This window comes from Bombina bombina, chromosome 3, assembly GCF_027579735.1.
Source record: "Bombina bombina isolate aBomBom1 chromosome 3, aBomBom1.pri, whole genome shotgun sequence".
NCBI classification, from domain to species: Eukaryota; Metazoa; Chordata; class Amphibia; order Anura; family Bombinatoridae; genus Bombina; species Bombina bombina.
Genome location: NC_069501.1, coordinates 990,887,369 through 990,907,920, shown reverse-complemented (window position 1 = coordinate 990,907,920; position 20,552 = coordinate 990,887,369). Strand labels below are relative to the sequence as shown.

Sequence of the window (20,552 nt, the reverse complement as noted above, 5' to 3'; positions counted from 1 at the left end):
CATTGCCAGTCACATGCTGCTGCATGCCAAGAGATATGTTATTGTCAGCACTGTTTCATGCTTCACTGCTATTGAATTAGAAGGATGACAACACCAAATAAAGCTAATTAGATGTTGCATTTAAATGATTTCATTGGTGTTGATAAGATGCCCCCCTAGCATACCAGCTGCATATCTGGTCTCAGTATTTCTTTTTTTCTGAGACAGTTTGTTCAGTTAAAAGGGACATGAAACATTTTTAATGGTTCAGAAAGAGGATAAAATAAAAAAAATAAAAAAATCCAATTTACTTCTATTATCAAGTTTGCTTGATAAAGTTGTTTAAAATTGCATTCCCTATCTGAATCATGAACATTTGACTAACTGTCCCTTTATGTTGGGTACAAGCACATCATAGTTGGTTAAGCTAAACTTTCATGGTTCCAGAGCATGCCATTTAAGAGACTTTTACATTTTAGTTATATTATCTAATTTTTGTTCTCTTGGTATCCTTTGTTTAAAAGCATACCTTAGTAGGTTTGGGAGCAGCTTTGCACTACTGTGTGCTAGCTGGTGAATAATTGCTACACACATATGCCTCTTATCATTAGCTCATCATGAGCTTTCTTTTATGTGTTAAACCCCTTTGCTGGGGTTACAAGCATAGTTTTATGCAAACAATAGTGCAATAATAAAGTACACACTGGAGCATTTTCTTTTTGCACTTTTATGTCCATTTAAAGGACTGTTATATACAGTAGAATTGCATAGTCTACAAATGCACAACAAAGGCAATGCAATAGCACTTACTGTGAATTTCAAATTATTAGTAGATTTTTATCTGAGGCATTTCCATTTTCCATTTCCCTGCCTACTGTATCATTTGACAGCAAATTAGACAATTACAGACTTATATGCATATACTTTGTGAACTCGCACAGTAGGATCTCGTGCCTCAGAATGTGTGCCTATAAAAAGACAGTTTAAATTGGTAATGGAAGTAAATTTTGCATGCTCTATCTGGATCGTGAAAGTTTAATTTTAATTTTACTGTCCCTTTTATGCTATCATACAACATAACTATCATTAACAAGCAAGCATTCTTTTGTCTGGCTATAAACGTTATGATCATGCGATTTACATTATTTACAAATCTATTGACCTGAACTTATGTTTAAAGGGACGTTCCAGTCAAAATTAGAATCCACATGGATGTATTGCAGTTTTGAATAGAAGCATTTTTGTAATATACATGTATTAGCAAAACTGCTTCTAATAAAAGCTATAGCTGTTTCAAAGTGTATTTAGGTATGCACCGTGCACCAGCATTTTAAACACAGCAATTGCTCAGAGAGCCTAAGGCGCTTGTTCCATCTTGTAAAGATTTAATTTGTTAATTGCTGACATGATACAATACATTTCAAATTCCATTAGAAGTATTTGTGCAATTTACAAGTTATTACAGCTTTTCGTGATCACTGTGCCTGACAAGCATACTGTGGTATGCTGCCTGATGCTCATTCCCCTTGCTCACAGGTTGACTGTTGGCAGAGACAAATAGCGGGAGCCACCTGCACTTCAAGCGCATCATGTTTGTTAAATTTGTAATGACTAAAAGTAGATAATTTTTTTCGGAAAAAAACATTTTTGCATATACTGTACATATTTATCGCAAAAAGGCATTTTAAATGTGACTTTGCCTTTTAAATCACAGTCAGACAGTCCCCTCCCTGTATAAGGATCACTGCAAATGTGTTCAAACATTTATTTTATGTGAATTGATGCCCTCTCCCTGTGCTTGATACAGTCCAGATTTGAGATATATCAGTAACAATGGTAAGATAGTATTAGACAAATGTAAGTGGCATGAACACAAAACTAATTAAGAAACATAAAATTCTATTTTTCTGCATTTATCATCTATATTTGGGTAAGGCCCTATTTTCAGACTCTAGTGAAGCGGTTGGCGTTGTGCAAACAAGACATATGTATGCCCGTGGGCCAAGAGTATGGCACTAACATTCATGAAATCATATTGCATTTTAAGGTATGTGCCCAGCATTGCATCATGTGAAAGTAGATATTTTCCGTTTATTGTTCAGTAAGACGTCTCTGTGCTCTGTGCTGAGAGACGCTGATGTGCGGTAGATGACATACTGCTGATAGAGGATGTGTGTCACAGAAAATGAGGGTAACACCATCATAAGGAGGCGTCTGTGATGCTTGAACACACAGTTTAGCAACATACAGGGCTGCTATCAAACAGGAAACTGTTGAAACCTATTTTAAGCAGGGATATGCAGATTCTCAAATCAGGTCCCTAGAGAGATGCAAGAAAACTCTTCATTGCTTATATAATTTGTGTCACTCTTAAAGGGATACAACTCAAAATTAAACTTTCACGATTCAGAAAGAGCACACCATTTTAATAATTTTTCCAATTTACTACAATTATCACCTGCACAATATTTTTATAGGTACCAGCTCCTACTGAGTATGTGCACATACAGGGTATACGTATATACTAGTCTGTGGTTAGCTGATGTCTGTCACATGATACAAGGGGCCGGAAAATGGAAGGAAAAAATAAATTTGCCAGAATTGTTTTTTTAAAGGGACATTATACACTCATTTTTTCTTTGCATAAATGTTTTGTAGATGATCTATTTATATAGCCCATAAAGTTTTTTGTTTTTTTAAATGTATAGTTTTGCTCATTTTTAAATAACATTGCTCTGATTTTCAGACTCCTAACCAAGCCCCAAAGTTTTATGAGAATACCGTCATATACCTACTCCAGCTTGCTCCTGTTTTGAACAGTTTTATACTGGATTTTTATATCAGTATCTGTGCATCCTATTCTTTATAGTAGTGTCTATTACATGCAGTTTTATTGAAATGAGTGTATACTGTCCCTTTAACCTTTATTAAACAATAAGTAAATAAATACAAAAAAAAAGCATAATGTCAAAAGGATTTTTTTTATATTCAACATTAGCTTAGTAAAACAAAATATATGTACATATCATTATGTAAAGACCATGTATAATTTGTCATATGCATAAAACATCACCTCTTGTCTTTAGTGACACAGATCAGTGAGAGGAGACTGCTTTCCTCAGGTGATTCCTCTCCTTTTTACTTTCAGTTTTAGCTCTAAGTAGTTATCTGGTCTTAACACGCCCCCTTTGTGATCTTGTTGCTCCATTAGTATGTTTGACATCCAATGCATCCAATTAACATAACAGCTTCCTTTAAAAAAAATAAAATAAAAAAAAAATATATATATATATTTTTATAATGTATATGCTTGTGATCTGTGTATTTTAACATTTGCTATACCAGTAGTTTATCAAGCAAGCACTGCCACTTTAACACAATAAAAAAAAAATAAAAAAAAAAAATATTTTTTCTTGTTTTTTAAGTGCTCCCTAATGCACCCCGGGCTACTGCCCGGTCTGCCCGCTCCTAGAAACGTCCCTGAGTATTTATAATAATGTCCATGCCCAGGTTTTAAACAGAAACATAAAATGCTCATTTTTATAGACTGTTGACTCATATTTCCTCCTCAGCTTCATGAATCCACAAGCAACAAATCTGATAAACTTAGTTCATTTGATTTTAATTAATTCTCCTACTCAGTATCCTCCTTTTTCTTTCCACCCCCATCTTTCTTTAAATTTTATTTTCTTCAACCTGTTTTCAACATCCCACCCCCATATGAAATGGGATAGAGAGCTGAATCTGGGCCTTGAGCTGCTTCTACCTGTCATAGTAATTAGTTCCTAAATATAACATCTCCAGAACACTGTGTCTGGTGATATTCATCTAATACACAAAGCCTTTTAGAATAGGTTCCCCCAAATACAATTACAAATTATGTTCCTATACATCTTCTATGTACCAAGGTAGGGTATCAAGGTGCTTTCCTTTTTGAGTAAGTAACTCAGTCACTATTTGCTTTTTTTAAATGTATTTATTTATTTTATTTCTTTGTTTCTTTTGTTTTTTGTTTTTTCTTTTCTTGGTTACATTTCCACAGAATCCTCTGGTTGGTTTCATTTTTTTTTTAAATAGCTTTTGTGGTTTTCTGACTACATTAAAGCCAGTTGCCTACACATTTCCTTTTTCTTGACTCAAATCCATTGCTATTTTTTCAGAATGAACAGTGAAAATAGAATACCCACATATGTCCCAGTTACAGAGGGACTCTGTCTCAGTTTTTGACCCAGTCTCGGGGTTCTGACCACCTTGGAAAATTTCTTGAATTTTTTAAAATTGAAAATGTTCAGCAGGGGCCTTTGTGCAGATTATGGTAGACCCGATTCTTAAAGGGATCAAAATTGAAATGTGCATAGGTGCATTTTAAGTTTAAATAGAAGCATTTTTGCTAATGGAAGTATACAGTAAAAGTTACTATTTTTCAGTGACCTATGCATATTTACATATGCTGTCAGGGCCCATGATTGGCAAGCCGTGCCCTTGCACAATTGGTTGCGCTAAAGCAGGGGACACTGCTTCACTTGCATTTTGTTCAAGCAATGATAAACCGGTAGCTCATGCTACCTGACCGCCATGATCCAGGCGGACAGGTTTCCTGCACTTGGTAAACTGAGCCCTTAATTTAAATTTCAAATGAGTAGTAGTTTTTTTTTCTGACCAATTTCAAAGTTACTTCCATTTTCCTGCCTCCTGTATCATGTGACAGCCATCAGCCAATCACAAAACGCATATAATTCTTGCACATGCTCAGTAGGAGCTGGTGCATCAGAAAGTGCACATTTTGGAAGTAAATTGGAAACTTTTTTTTAATTGCATACTATTTCTGAATCATGAGGTTTAATTTTGACTTTAGTGTCCTTTATAACTTTCCTGCCTATCAATTAATGATTAGCATGAGGAGTAAAATGCACTAGAGATAATGCTCAATCTGAAAAAATTATTTTCATGCATCAAGCGTTGGAACTTTCCACTATTTATGTTCATTAATCTCTAGCACTTTTTTTTTTTTACCTTTTTGTCTCCCTTTCCATATGGAACGTGTCTCTAGACACAAACGTTTCACATAGCACATACATGGTCAAATGTAATTGCACATAAGTATATAACATTCAGGTTGTGTAAATAGTATGTGCATGTTGTAACTTTCAGGAATGTGCATGTATCTTAAACATTAGATGACACCAGTGTTTGTATCAAAGTTTTAAAAAATGTATATATAAAATTTGCAAGGTACATGCACGCTCCTGAGCCTAATTTAAATGGAGTCATGTAAAAGAGCTACATTTTGACAAAGGAGACCAAGAGAAAAATGGTAAATTTGATAATAGAAGTTCAGTGAATTTTTTTTTTAACTGCACACTCTATTGAAATCATGACCACCATGCCCCTTTAACACTGTGTTTATGTGCAGCAGCAGTGCTCTTCCCTAGAGCCTCTGCTGTATGGGCATCTTTTTTGGAATCCTGACTCCAGGCCGCAAGGTGTTTACTGTTATAGGAATAATTCTGTCTCTTCTAATTTTGTCACTCTTAGTGGAATAATTGTTCCCTCCCAAAGATGGTAAATTTGTGTATAACAGAGAAAGCAGTGACTCATATTGCACCTACTTACAAGGGGAAACCTGCTGATGACTGCATTTCTCTTTTGAAAGAGACACGTAGGTTTCATAATTTAACATTTTATTGTTAAGTTGCTTTGCCTATATACTTTTTTATTTTTTATTGTAACATCGAAATAGCAGCTATAAAATACATAGTACAAAAGTATTTGGTGGACTTGGATCCTTACATACATTCAGTAAATAAATCCATGAATTTACGTAAACTATATAGAGCTTCCTTTTTCCCTAGATTGGTTAAAGGGATACTAAACCCATTTTTTTTTTTCTTTCACTGCTGAAAAAGCAGTACTGTAAGCTTTAGAGCCAGACCAGTTTTTGTTCAGCACATGGGTAGCACTTGCTGATTTGTGGCTGAATGTAGCAAACCAATCAGCAGCTCTACCAAGGTGCTGAACTAAAAAATGGGCCGGCTCCTAACCTTTTATTACTGCTTTTTCAAATCAAGATAACATGAGAACAAAAATAAATTGATAATAGGAGTAAATTAGAAAGTTGCTTAAAATTGCATGCTCTATCTGAATCATGAAAGAAAAAATGTGGGGTTAGTATCCCTTTAACTAGCTCAGCCTATGTATCTGATCAGTAATGTCTTTAACAACTATAAAATAATAGGAAAGAAAACATTAACAAAGTTTTTTTCCCTCTCATTTGTTTTGTTTTTTAATTAGGTTTATCCCTCTCCACCAATAATGATGCATGACTTTCGCAGTATCTATTCTGTACGTCCTGCTAGTTTCAGCTTAACTGTAAATAAAAACAAAAAAATGATGCTTACCTGACAAATTCATTTCTTTCATGGTGGTAAGAAGCCATTTCTCCTAGGATTCAACTACTAGCAGCCACCCTATGAAAGAAATATTTGACTTGAAAAGGTTAAATGGAATCCAATATGTTTAAATGTTGCTCTTTCTTGTGCATGAAAGGACATTTTTTTAATGTGAAACAAATTATTATTGTAAAAATAATTCTACACACATTGATACTGTAAGAAAAGAAGCATTTTACAGGCATGTTCATGTAGGTAATCATCTGAACTACAGGAAATGTGAGTGCTTTTGCACTGTGGTGGGTGCTTGTGATTGCATATTGTTACTATTCATTATAGTCATCTGTGGGACAATTGTACACTGATTGTTTAACCTTTTTAACGTTCCTAAGTTCTATATTGTGCACCTGTTTAGTTTGCCATCTGTATTTTACATTGACAATTTAAAGGGGCATTCAAATGCAAAATAAATATGCTCTAATTTGTTAGAGCATGTATTTATTACATTACATTTACTTACTACCTGCAAACACATAGGCAAAGTCTTGCTTGCAAGGCTTACAGTTCCTGAGCAGGACACAGTTGGTTAACCAATCTGGATCTGCAGTCACAGGTAGGGTTGCCACCTCAGCCATGTTTTCCTGGACACTTATGAGTTACACATGCTGCAGGGTGTGCAGGGAGGAACATTTATTGTGTTTGAACAGCACTATTTATATTCCTCCCTGCACACCCTGCAGCATGTGTAACTTATAAGTGTTCTGTATTTTAAGGTACAGGTGGCAACCCTAGTACTCACAGGTAACCCGTCAATCATCTGCCATTTCCCTGCCTGGAACTTTACTTATGTGTCTTGTCCCATTAGACTGCCCCTTTAATGGTTTGAATAGCAGTATTCTAAGCTTCCCAGTAAGGTGCTAAAAAGATAGCAGAAAATTTGCTTTGTCCCCTTATCTGACCTATCAATCTCTGCTGAAGAATATTGCCCTGTCAACTTATTTCATTCATGTCAGTCATGGGGGAAGGACCATGACTGTATTGTGTTGCTCTGTAGCTTAAATAATGCATTCAACATTTTTTTTCTAAATAAGGCAAAGCTCTCTGAATCTTTTTATAGAGTTAGAGGAAAAGTACAAAGTGTTTTATCATTTAAGCCGTTCCCTCGAAGGAAAATACATTGCTTCCCTTGAGCTTTTACTGTTCCAGCATAGGAATAACTCCCAGCACGATATGCTGATTTTCTGGCAATTTAGCCCACTCAGAGACTGCAAGCCAAGCTATTTTCTGTCACAGTTAACCCAAGCTTTCCCTACTGCGTACCTGCTGTACAGTGCAACTTGCAGGTAGAGTAATTGTAATCTAGAGCAGTGTAGTTATCTCTGCCAGTGAGACTTTTATTACAGGGATTGCCCAATCATTGTATTTGAATAATTGCACAGAAGAGACCATAATATAAACACTGGTCAGCTTTTTATGGTACCATAAATAGTTGAAATGGAAGCATTTAAATTATCATAAATGTTTATGGTAAACTTTAGTGAAGGGACAGCAATTACTGTGTACAGAGCATATGTAAATATACCCTGTGTACCTGCATTCAAACACTGTGCCTGCTCAGAGAGCGTATATTATGTTGAGAGATCAGTCGGCTTGCAGCATTGCTGACATACAAATGCCACAGACCGCACTTTGAGCAGCCATGTTGTTTAAATAAGGGTGTATGGAGCATATGAATGTAGCATTTACTGTGCACTATACATTGCACCTAAAGCTAATACCAGTGTATTAAAAAATGCTTCTTTTTTAAAATTAAACCAATTTATGTTCATTTAATTGGGATTTTGATGTACATTTTTATAAATAGTAAGATAAATATGCAAGCATACCTGTAATGGCAAAACAAAGGGAAGTGATCCCAGATTTGCTGGAAAAGGCAAAAATTCTATTTTCTCCCAGCTGACCTTGTTGTCTGTATTATAGAAAGAGGTAACTGACTGGGAGTGTGCTTAGAGCATATTACAACATTTAAATAAAATAAAAAAGCCTATTAAGAGAATAGGGAAAAGTATGCTCTTTCTACACATAAAGTATATATTTTTCCACTTAAAATGTAACTTTTACTAGTTGTAGTTAAAAAGGCAGCAGAAACAGAAGTTGTATCTAGCGTTCCAGAAAAATAGTTAAAAACACAACTCTGTAACTGTGACTTGTATAAAGGGCTTCAATGTTGCTGATTTTAGGTTGTCTATCACATATGTGGGGAAGGGGAAAAAATCAACGATATTAGGTAAATATAAGAGCCTCTATTTAGGAACTGTGTCCTGTATTGCCCTTTATTAGGGTAGATAAACCACTTTTTTTACACTATGGGCTAGATTTATTAAAGCTGAGGCGTACAGGGGCACGTATACGCGCCCCTGTACGCTTCAGCTCGCCTGTGGCGGGGCGAAATTATCCGCAGGTAATCAACATTGCACACGAGCGCAATCACGCGCGGGCAGGAGCTGTCAATCTCCTCGGTCGTACTCGACCGAGAAGATTGAATTTCGCCACTTTAGAGGTGGCGAAGAGCTTAGGGAAGCAGTGTTCTGGTGACCGCTGCTTGATAAATTATGGCGAGCAAGTTCTTGTGAGAACTTGCAGCCGTAGGGGCTTGATAAATTGAGCCCTAAATATGCTATACATCCCTTCCCCATCCTTCCCACAATATGCCCCAAATGTTACAACAACAAATAAAACAATCAATTAGTAGATAGTCTGAAATTAACAGAGTGCAGTTAAAATAAACACGAAGCCCCTAATGCGGTCGCGTTTCACTTATACGCTTCCTCAGAGAGGTCCGGCACGCCGTTTGACTCAAGCTATTATGTGGTTACTAAACCCTCCTACCGTGCTTCAGATTGTTCCGTTGCATGGAGCAAAAATGTAAGCTATTGGTAAATTGAGCTGTCAATACAGATCAGTTAATTGAATGTAAACAACTTAACTCTGTGTGCGCCGTATAAAATACAGAGTTGGAGGTTTGTGCACACTTTGACAAATTGTGTTACATAGGATATTAATTTGATTGGAATTTGTAGGAAAATGTGTAGATTTTCTGTGTTCTTTCTCGAAAGATAATAACTAAAAGTAATGACTGCGTATAAGTATGTTATGATAGAAGGCATAAATATTGATAACCCATGTCGGGGTTCATGCAAAAAAATATTACTTTTTATTTAATGAGATAAAAGTAGATCATGCTGGGAGTACAGCACTGCGTTATGTGTATATAGTTGCTAATAAATAGCTTAAAAAATATTGCTTTTTATGTAATAAGATAAAAGTAGGTCAAGCTGATCATGCTATTGGTACATTGAGCTGTCAATACAGACCAGTTAATTGAATGAAGACAAATTAACTCTGTGTGCGCCGTATAGGATACAGAGTTGGAGGTTTGTGCACATATCGACAAATTGTGTTACATAGGATTTTAATTTGATTGGAATTTGTAGGAAAATGTGTAGATTTTCTATGTTCTTTCTCGAAAGCTAATAACTAAAAGTAATGACTGCGTATAAGTATGTTATGATAGAGTTCATAAATATTGATAACCCATGTCGGGGTTCATGCAAAAAAATATTGCTTTTTATGTAATGAGGTAAGAATAAATCATGCTGAGAGTACAGCACTGCATTATGTGTGTATAGTTGCTAAAAAATAGCTTAAAAAATATTGCTTTTTATGTGATAAGGTAAAAGTAGGTCATGCTGATCATGCTATTGGTACATTCAGCTGTCAATACAGATCAGTTAATTGAATGAAAACAGCTTAACTCTGTATGCGCCGTATAGGATACAGAGTTGGAAGGTTGTGCACATATCGACAAAATGTGTTACATAGGATTTTAATTTGATTGGAATTTGCACGGAAATGTGTAGATTTTAAAGTTGTGTGCATATATATGCTTTTTAAGTAGAGTCAGTGCAGTCATCCTTATGGTTATAGATGTTAAGTAAAGTGGACTTCTAATGTTTTAACAAGGACCTAAGCTAAATATTTTCTATATAGGAGGTTTGTGCATATTCCTGATAATTTAGGGGATGAAATAGGGTTCTTTCTGATTTGGATGTATATGGAGAACAAGAGTGCTGATATTATAGAAAAAAATATAATTAATTTTCTTCCTAAAAATTTAAGATTGGTGTTTTTGTGGTTCTAGTGGCTGGATTACCTAAATCGTGAGAATGAATCTGTGTACTGTTGTGACAATGGTAGAATTGATGTTGCTTTGTGAAGCAATAGTGAAACGAAAAAAAGGAGGGGGGGGGGGTGCTGTGATTTGGTATGACAGCCAGTGTGAGAGTTAGAAAACATTGTTAGAGGTCACTAGTTGGCTCTGTATTGACCTAAATTTGGACTGGTGACTTGAGGTGACAAAAGAAAACAAGAATAAGAGAAAGTTAAAAAACTTATGTTAAATTTTGTGTGTATTTTGTGTGTATTTTGTGCATATTGTGAGGTGAAATTACTATAATCATACTCAAGTTTTAATCCCCATTTCCGAGAGTGCATAGTTATGCATACTTTACATTAGTTGTTAGTTATACTTTCCATTGGATTAGTACTAGCATGTATCCTATATAAGTTATTAGAAGGTATTAGAATAATTAATACATTAAAATATTACAAAGTCCCCCCTTAAAGTAAAACCCCCTACCCAACCAACCCCCCAAATTAAAAACCTAAGTCTAAAAAAAAAAAATCCTTAGCTACCCTTTGCCCCACAAGGAGCATTTGTATGGGCATTGCCCTTTAAAGGGCATTCAGCTCTTTTACACTGCCCAAAGCCCTAATCTAAAAAAAACAAACAACACCCCAAAAAAAAAAAAAAGTACTAACACTAACCCCAGAATATCTGCTCACGGTTCCTGAAGTCCAGACATCCATCTTCATCCAGGTGGCGAGAAGTCTTCATTCAGGTGGCGAAATCTTCCTCCATAGCGGGACCATCTTCTATCTTTATCCCGGTGGCGCGGAGCTGTGGAGGCGCGGAGCTGTCCAGGAGCATCCTCTTTATACGATTACCGCCGTACACTGAAGCTTGAATGCAAGGTACCCGTTTAAAAATGGCATTGTATTCCTATTGGCTGACATTTTCAAATCAGCCAATAGGATAAGAGCGGTGATCGTATGAAGCGGACACTCTGCACTAGATGTTTTTGAGTGCGGACGTTGCATTACAGGCTAAAATGCTTGCCATATAGCTATACCGCAGCGACTTGTAATATGCGTTACCTGCCATTCCATGCGCAATAGCCAATTTTTCAGCGGTATTGCCGTACCGCAAAACTCGTAATCTAGGTGTTAGATAACATTGGCAGGTCTGCTTTACTTGCAGGTTCAGCCTATTGTTATGGGTATGTCCTGAGAACATTAGGTGATGGTTTTAATGAGCAAAACTAGCTATTTCAAACACAAAAATAATTATGAAGTAATAATTTATCATAGATTTTATAGTCTACAGTAGATATAACAAGTTATTTAGAACACATTAAGTGGAAACAATTTGTATAGCACCATTTCCCATTAAAGGGACAGTCTAGGCCAAAATAAACTTTCATGATTCAGATAGAGCATGTCATTTTAAACAATTTTCCAATTTACTTTTATCACTAATTTTCCTTTGTTCTCTTTGTATTCTTAGTTTAAAGCTTAACCTAGGAGGTTCATATGCTAATTTCTTAGACCTTGAAGGCCACCTCTTTTCAGAATGAATTTTAACAGTTTTTCACCACTAGAGGGTGTTAGTTCACGTGTTTCATATAGATAACACTGTGCTCATGCACGTGAAGTTATCTGGGAGCAGGCACTGATTGGCTAAACTGCAAGTCTGTCAAAAGAACTGAAATAAAGGGGCAGTTTGCAGAGGCTTAGATACAAGATAATCACAGAGATAAAAAGTATATTAATATAACTGTGTTGGTTATGCAAAACTGGGGAATGGGTAATAAAGGGATTATCTATATTTTAAAACAATAAAAATTCTGGTGTAGACTGTCCCTTTAAGTGCTGATAACAGCATAGTAGCCTGATGTTATTATCGCTGCCGGTGCCTCCCTGTCACATTTACACTTCCCTTTGAGATTCTGGATTGCAGGGATCTTCATTACTTTGTATGGATAACAGCTCCGCACTCACTGAGGCTTTCAGTTTTACCCCCTGTTATTAGAGAACTGAGTGAGAGCTGCCCATGTGAGGATCAGCATTCTATTTCTCTTAATGATGGCAGATTTTAGTGAGCCGGCCCCTTGGTTTTGTATTGTATGTCTCTTTTAAATGAATTATATGTGATGTTTTACACTTGTAGCCATGATGACAACCATATGAGTATTATTTTCCCATCTTAATGCTTATGGCACATCTTTAATATGGCAGACTCAGGAAGAGGGGTATGACAACAGGAGGATATGCAAATCGTCAGCTGCTCTAGAGGACAAGCAGAAGCTGGTCAGCTTACAGTGAAGAATCATTTTAAGTGTAAACAATAAAAGTGATAATTTAATAAAATAAAGTCAGTCTTTACTGGGAGATGAGGGTAAGAGCTTTAATATAAATGTGACTTTAATATGAAGTCTCACTGTTCTAGGTGTTTATAGAGGTCCCAACTTATCAGATAGAAAGTAACCAGTTATCAGTTTAGTTTGAGACATTGCTTCCAGCACAGCTTCCAGCTATTATCCTGTTGCTCGCGGCAAGTTTATTCTAAGTAACTATTGAATAGCAAATGGAATCTTATGTTCCAAATGCAAAATGTAACATTTATAGGGGACATGGAAGACAAAAATAAACTTTCAACATTCAGAGAGAACATGCTATTTTATTAGCCTTTTCACTTCTGTTATTAAACTTTACTTTATTCTCTTAATATCTGTTGTTGATAAGCATACCTAGGTAGCCTCAGGAGCAGCAATACACTACTGGGAGCTAGCTGTGCTGATTACACACACACCTACCTCCTTTTTTTTGGCTTTCTTTAGGTGAATCAAACAGACTTTTTTTTACCATTCATTGGGGCCAATTTATCAATGTCTGTTTGTCATGTCCGACAGACATCGTCGAATGCTGACAGCATATGCTGTCGGCATTTAACATTGCACAAGCAGTTCACCAGAACTGCTTGTGCAATGCCGCCCCTGCAGATTCACGGCCAATCTGCTGATAGCAGGGGGTGTCAATCATCACGATCGTATAGGATAAGGTGGATTGCAGACTGCAGCCTCGCGCGGAAATGGGCATCAAGCTCCATTCTGAGCTTGATCATTCGGCCCCATTACATTGTTATAGCTTTTTTCTGTTACTTATTTTAGGGATGAGGTAACATTTCCAGTAGACGAGCAGCCATGAAAAATTTGATTCGGCCGAAAGTTTCGGAGTGAATGTTTGGGGAAATTATTTTCCCAGAATATTTGTTGGCTGCACTCTTTGGTATTAATTCAGTTTTAAAACGAATAAGTTTTGTTAAACGAATGCAAATGCTCCAAAGCTATAGGTGAACCTCGTCCTCTTCCTCACAGAGGCCCGGCTATAATAATAGAAGGCTTAGTGCGCTGGCTCCCAGGGCCTATACTAAAGGCCTATACTAAAGGATTGTTCTCTTGGTATCCTTTGTTAAAGGGATACCTAGGTAGGCTAAAGAGGTGCTGATAGGTGGCTGCACATATATGACTTGTGTTATTGGCTCACCCAATGCATTCAGCTAGCTTTATCAGTATTATCAGTCAATTTTTGACAATGATGAGACACAAGAGGCAAAGAAAATGTACAAAGAAATTAAAGTGATATAAAACAGTCTGTTTCATTGTTGTACTACAAAAAGCACTAAGCAGTGTGTTAAACTTAAAGGGCCATAATACCCAAATGTTTAAACACTTGAAAGTGATGCAGCATAGCTGTAAAAAGCTGAATAGAAAATATCTCCTGAACATCTCTATGTAAAAAAGAAAGATATTTTACCTCAAAAGTTCCTCAGTAGCCACCTCCCATTGTAAATTTCTAAGCAGCATTTTAGTATGTCTGTCCTTGGACACCTGAAAGGATGAGCCTCGTGAACTCTCATATTATTTCACCAATCAGGTAAAGGAAGCTTACTATGAAATCTCATGAGAGTTAAGTCAAATCTCATGAGATCACAGTAAGAGTTCATGACCTCAGCACTGCTGATGCTGATTGGCTGCTGTTCATTTCTTCATTTTTTTATTTTTACCTGCAGCTGGGAGCAGCTGAAGTATAACTTTTTACACAGGACTTACTCTGCTGAGCTGAGGAGATTGTGAGATAAAATATCTTCCTTTTTTACATAGAGATGCTCCGGTGATATTTTCCTGTCAGCTTTTTACAGTTATACTGCATCAGTTTCAAGTGATTTAGCATATGAGTATTATGTCCCTTTAATAGAAATAAAGGCAATGTGTGTTCTGCAGCCCAACAAGGGGACTAAGAGATAACTTAAAGGGCCATTATACACTAAATTTTTCTTTGCATAAATGTTTTGTAGAAGATCCATTTATATAACCTATACAGCTGTAATATATATATATATATATATATATATACAGGGAGTGCAGAATTATTAGGCAAGTTGTATTTTTGAGGATTAATTTTATTATTGAACAACAACCATGTTCTCAATGAACCCAAAAAACTCATTAATATCAAAGCTGAATATTTTTGGAAGTAGTTTTAAGTTTGTTTTTAGTTTTAGCTATTTTAGGGGGATATCTGTGTGTGCAGGTGACTATTACTGTGCATAATTATTAGGCAACTTAACAAAAAACAAATATATACCCATTTCAATTATTTATTTTTACCAGTGAAACCAATATAACATCTCAACATTCACAAATATACATTTCTGACATTCAAAAACAAAACAAAAACAAATCAGTGACCAATATAGCCACCTTTCTTTGCAAGGACACTCAAAAGCCTGCCATCCATGTATTCTGTCAGTGTTTTGATCTGTTCACCATCAACATAGCGTGCAGCAGCAACCACAGCCTCCCAGACACTGTTCAGAGAGGTGTACTGTTTTCCCTCCTTGTAAATCTCACATTTGATGATGGACCACAGGTTCTCAATGGGGTTCAGATCAGGTCAACAAGGAGGCCATGTCATTAGATTTTCTTCTTTTATACCCTTTCTTGCCAGCCACGCTGTGGAGTAGTTGGACGCGTGTGATGGAGCATTGTCCTGCATGAAAATCATGTTTTTCTTGAAGGATGCAGACTTCTTCCTGTACCACTGCTTGAAGAAGGTGTCTTCAAGAAACTGGCAGTAGGACTGGGAGTTGAGCTTGACTCCACCCTCAACCCGAAAAGGCCCCACAAGCTCATCTTTGATGATACCAGCCCAAACCAGTACTCCACCTCCACCTTGCTGGTGTCTGAGTTGGACTGGAGCTCTCTGCCCTTTACCAATCCAGCCACGGGCCCATCCATCTGGCCCATCAAGACTCACTCTCATTTCATCAGTCCATAAAACCTTAGAAAAATCAGTCTTGAGATATTTCTTGGCCCAGTCTTGATGTTTCAGCTTGTGTGTCTTGTTCAGTGGTGGTCGTCTTTCAGCCTTTCTTACCTTGGCCATGTCTCTGAGTATTGCACACCTTGTGCTTTTGGGCACTCCAGTGATGTTGCAGCTCTGAAATATGGCCAAAATGGTGGCAAGTGGCATCTTGGCAGCTGCACGCTTGACTTTTCTCAGTTCATGGGCAGTTATTTTGCGCCTTGGTTTTTCCACACGCTTCTTGCGACCCTGTTGACTATTTTGAATGAAACGCTTGATTGTTCGATGATCACGCTTCAGAAGCTTTGCAATTTTAAGAGTGCTGCATCCCTCTGCAAGATATCTCACTATTTTTGACTTTTCTGAGCCTGTCAAGTCCTTCTTTTGACCCATTTTGCCAAAGGAAAGGAAGTTGCCTAATAATTATGCACACCTGATATAGGGTGTTGATGTCATTAGACCACACCCCTTCTCATTACAGAGATGCACATCACCTAATATGCTTAATTGGTAGTAGGCTTTCGAGCCTATACAGCTTGGAGTAAGACAACATGCATAAAGAGGATGATGTGGTCAAAATACTCATTTGCCTAATAATTCTGCACTCCCTGTATATATATATATATATATATATATATATATATATATATATATATATATATATCGTTTTTCTTAATTTTAAATAACATTGAGCTGATTTTCAGACTCCTAACCAAGCCCCAAAATTTTAGGAGAATACTGATGTATAATTACTCCAGCTTGCTCCTGATTGTGTAAAGAATCTTTTCATATGCAGAGGAAGTAGGAGGGTCTGCTTATTTTGCTATAACACCACTTTCAGTGGGTGTTCCAGTTAACCTTTTTAACAGTGCTAAACTGGGAGCTTACAAATAAGTTTTTAAATGGTTTTATACTGGATTTTTAGATCAGTATATGTGCATATTATTCTTTATAGTAGTGTCTATTACATGCAGGTAAATTAAAATTGGTGTATACTGTCCCTTTAACCATTAAAGTGGTTGCTAGGAAACACCTTAAATAGTTCCAGTCAGTTTCTTGCCAGTTCTCAGTAGAAGAATTTTGTTGCAAAAACCATGTGACAGTAGAACTTATGTTATGTAACGTCAGCACCCTTATCTCCCTGCAGGCAGTGGCTACACTGAGAACTTCTAAGTGCTCGTTTTCCAAGAAAACAAGTAAGTTGTTTGCTGTGTTTTTTTTAACACACTCAATTTCTTTTTATGTTTAGTTTGATTATTTTTTTTTAACTAAAGAAGCACTGTTTCATATCCTTTTAAGTAATTTGGCAATTGTCTAACGCTAACTGGGAAGCCTTTTACTGTTCACAGGTTTTTGTTTATAGCTTGTTGCACTCAGAAATGGACAAGAAACTGGTTGTTGTGAAGAGGTTCAGCTATGTTTTGGAAATAAATATTATGCTGATTACAGCCAAATAGATTATATAAGTAGTTAATATATCTCACAACAGCTTTTGAGCAGGAAATGACTGGTGTGCCATTCAATCATGAAATATATGCTTATCACTGCCAATCATCAGCCACAGATACAGTGCAAAACTTTAGCAATGAGTTTATCATCTTTTGTGAGAGGTACAGTGGGTATTGAAAAAAATCACCCCCCTTGAAAATAATCAAATTTTGTTGTTTTGCAGCCTGAAATAAAGACAGACACAGTTTTTGTTTATCCAGTTGTAATTACTCAGTGCAACTTATAACATCCAAGTAAAAGATATAACACCAACATGTCAGGCAAAATTAAAGACAATTCAAAAACAGAATCACTGAGTTGCAAAAAGGATCACCCCCTTGTGTCAGTATATTTTTGAACTACCTTTTGCTTTAATTACAGCATTTAGTCTGTTGGGATATGACTTTACTAACTTTGCACATTTAGACTATGCAATATTTGCCCACTCTTCTTTGCAGAACTGCTACAGTTCCGTTACATTTAATGGTGAACGTTTGTGGACGGCAGTCTTCAAGTCATGCCACAGATATTCAATGGGGTTTAAGTCTGGGCTCTGACTTGGCCATGCAAGGACATTCACCCTTTTCTCCTTCAACCACTGTGTGGTCATTTTTGCTGTGTGCTTTGGTCAATGGTTAAGTCAAGGGCCCTGCTTGCCACCCATAGTTGATTGTTTGCTTTAGTTGCACTACCAGGGACTGAGATGCTCCAGGAAAGCTCTTTTTGTGCTGCTGAGCTAATCAATATGCCCACAGCTGATCATAGTTGAAGGTCAAATGGCTTTGTGTGTGTCGTTGAGAAGGTGATTAGCTACACCTGATTAAGTTTACAAGTAATTTTAGGAGGGGGTGATCATTTTTGCAACTCTGTGATTCTGTTTTTGAATTGTCTTTATTTTTGCCTGACATGTTGGTGTTATATCTTTCACTTGGATGTTATAAGTTGCACTGAGTAATTACAACTGGATACACAAAAACTGTTTCTGTCTTTATTTCAAGCTGCAAAGCAACAAAATGTGATTATTTTCAAGTGGGGTGATTCTTTTCAATACCCACTGTATAACACATAAGGTTGAGCAGAATCTTTATGATATTTACTTCCATTTTTTAATTTGGCCACTATTGACAGTTCATTTTTTAAGCAATCATAATCCCAAATGGCTTCTGCTGAAAAAAAGGTCTCGGTCAGCAACAAACAATAAGTATCACCAAACACTAATATCTTATTCGCAACAACATGACTGCTGAAAGAAATACTATTAAACATGGGTCAAGTCCTACAAAAAAAGTGTGGAAACTCACCAAGACTTCCACCCCCTCTCACAATTAATATTGTTTTATAAATAAATACACACACGTTGTATTTATATGTATATAATCTGTACACTTTGGTTAATGAAAGCAAATTAAAACAAATGAAGGGTTGAATGGTTGCCTTTGAGCCTGAGAATCCTCTGTCACAGAGTCTCACCCACTTAAGGGAGCTAAATAAGCCCAGAGCAAGCCACACAGAAATGTAAGCACCATGTGTTACACACATTGCGGAGTGATCACACAACAGGACCACTGACAAGCTTGCATTTACTGTATTATAGAAAGTGTTTTACCCATTACTAGAGGATCTCACTATTTCTCTAACCAGAGTGTGCTCCAGCTCATTCCACCAGCAGCAGCAGTGTTTACTGAAGCATTTCTATTCTTAGTTCCTCCTGCAAAAATAGTGCAGGAACTCCATTCCCATGCGTTCCCGCTCAACTTGACCCCTGCATTTAAAATGATGAAAGTAACACATTTAAAACGCTAAAAGTGATGTAACTTAATATCAGGAAAATATATTTTTGTGATTGCCTTAAACTTGAAAAATCCCTATTGGCCGACAGAAAAAGGTCAAGACGATTAATTGCGATCGACCCTATAGTTGCAAAGTGACCGTAATAACAAAGAACACTTATTGTCTTGCTTTATAATGTTTCTTTATCTCCAGTTTGCTAATGAAGATTATTTAACCACTTAACAACCAGTGCCGGTCATTTAACCCTTAGAGACCAGCACCCTACCCTGTAGCGACAGTGCTATTTCTGCAAGCTTCAGGAGCAAGGCTTTGGAGAAATAGCATAATAGATGACACTCCAGGCCAATGATTGCTGGTGGGGGGGGGGGCTCCAGTGATGAGATACTTGTAATCAGCATATATCTCATGCTGTTGCTGGAAGCCTGCATGTGAGGCTATCCAGCAACAGTATAGTAACTGTAAAAAATGTGTATGGAATTACTCTGACAGCCAGTCACATTGATTGCATACTTACAGTGGAGCAATTCAGTGATAAATCCCTGGGGTGTCTAAATTCTACAAATATATACTTTTGTGTAGTCATTTTAATTGGGTGACTGCTATTTAGCGTACAGTCTAAGGGGGCCCGGACGATTTATCATTGTGCGGGCGGACATGATCCGCTGTAGTGGATCATGTCCGCCGCACATCGATAGTGAAATGCTTGTGCAATGCCATCCCCTGCACATTAGGGGGTGTCAATATGATTGCTGTCTGCCGCCTCAGAGGTGGCGGACGAGCTAAGGAGCAGCGGTCTTAACCCTTTGAGTGCTAATGACGACTCTGAGCCGTCACAGAGTTTGCCACTTTGGTGCTAATGATGGCTCAGAGCCGTCACTAGCACTCTCCCACCTTGAGGGAGATCTGGGGGCTCCCACCCACTCCTACCCCGGCAATCGTGCCTGTAGAGTGACAGGCATCGCCGGGGCCTACCATTTTGCGTGGTGACGTCTAGCGCAATAACGTGATGACGTCACAGCGCAACTTTATTTATACTTAACAAGGAGCAGGGGGCATGCTGCTAAGAAGCCTGTATCTCAGACCCACCATTGGAAAGGTAATCGCCTAACCTTTCCATCAGTGTAAGTCTTGGGGGTCTGAAAAATAAATAAAAAAAAGTTTTAAAAAAATTGTTACAAAAATAAAAAAAACATTAAAAAATCTTAGCACCCAGGGGCCCAATCCGATATGCAGCGTCGCCCGCAAAAGCCGACGGCGCCAGATTTTGCGCTGGTTTGGTATCACATATGTGGTGTAGCATACAATTTACGCCCGTATATTTCACCCGTCGCCCGCAAATTTTACTCCCATAGGCTAACA

General features: G+C 37.2%; 1 protein-coding gene across 5 annotated transcripts in view; it reads left to right on the top strand.

The window, feature by feature from the left end:
* The window catches only part of DGKA (diacylglycerol kinase alpha), a 389,538-nt gene that overhangs the window by 47,243 nt on the left and 321,743 nt on the right, over window positions 1–20,552 (top strand). For 2 of the 5 annotated variants that reach the window (XM_053708124.1, XM_053708122.1), the window contains one exon: window positions 17,062–17,110. The exons of the other annotated variants lie outside the window; for them this stretch is intronic. The gene's annotated coding sequence lies outside the window, so the exon portion shown is untranslated. The remainder of the gene's footprint in view (window positions 1–17,061; window positions 17,111–20,552) is intronic. 5 annotated transcript variants of the gene reach the window in all.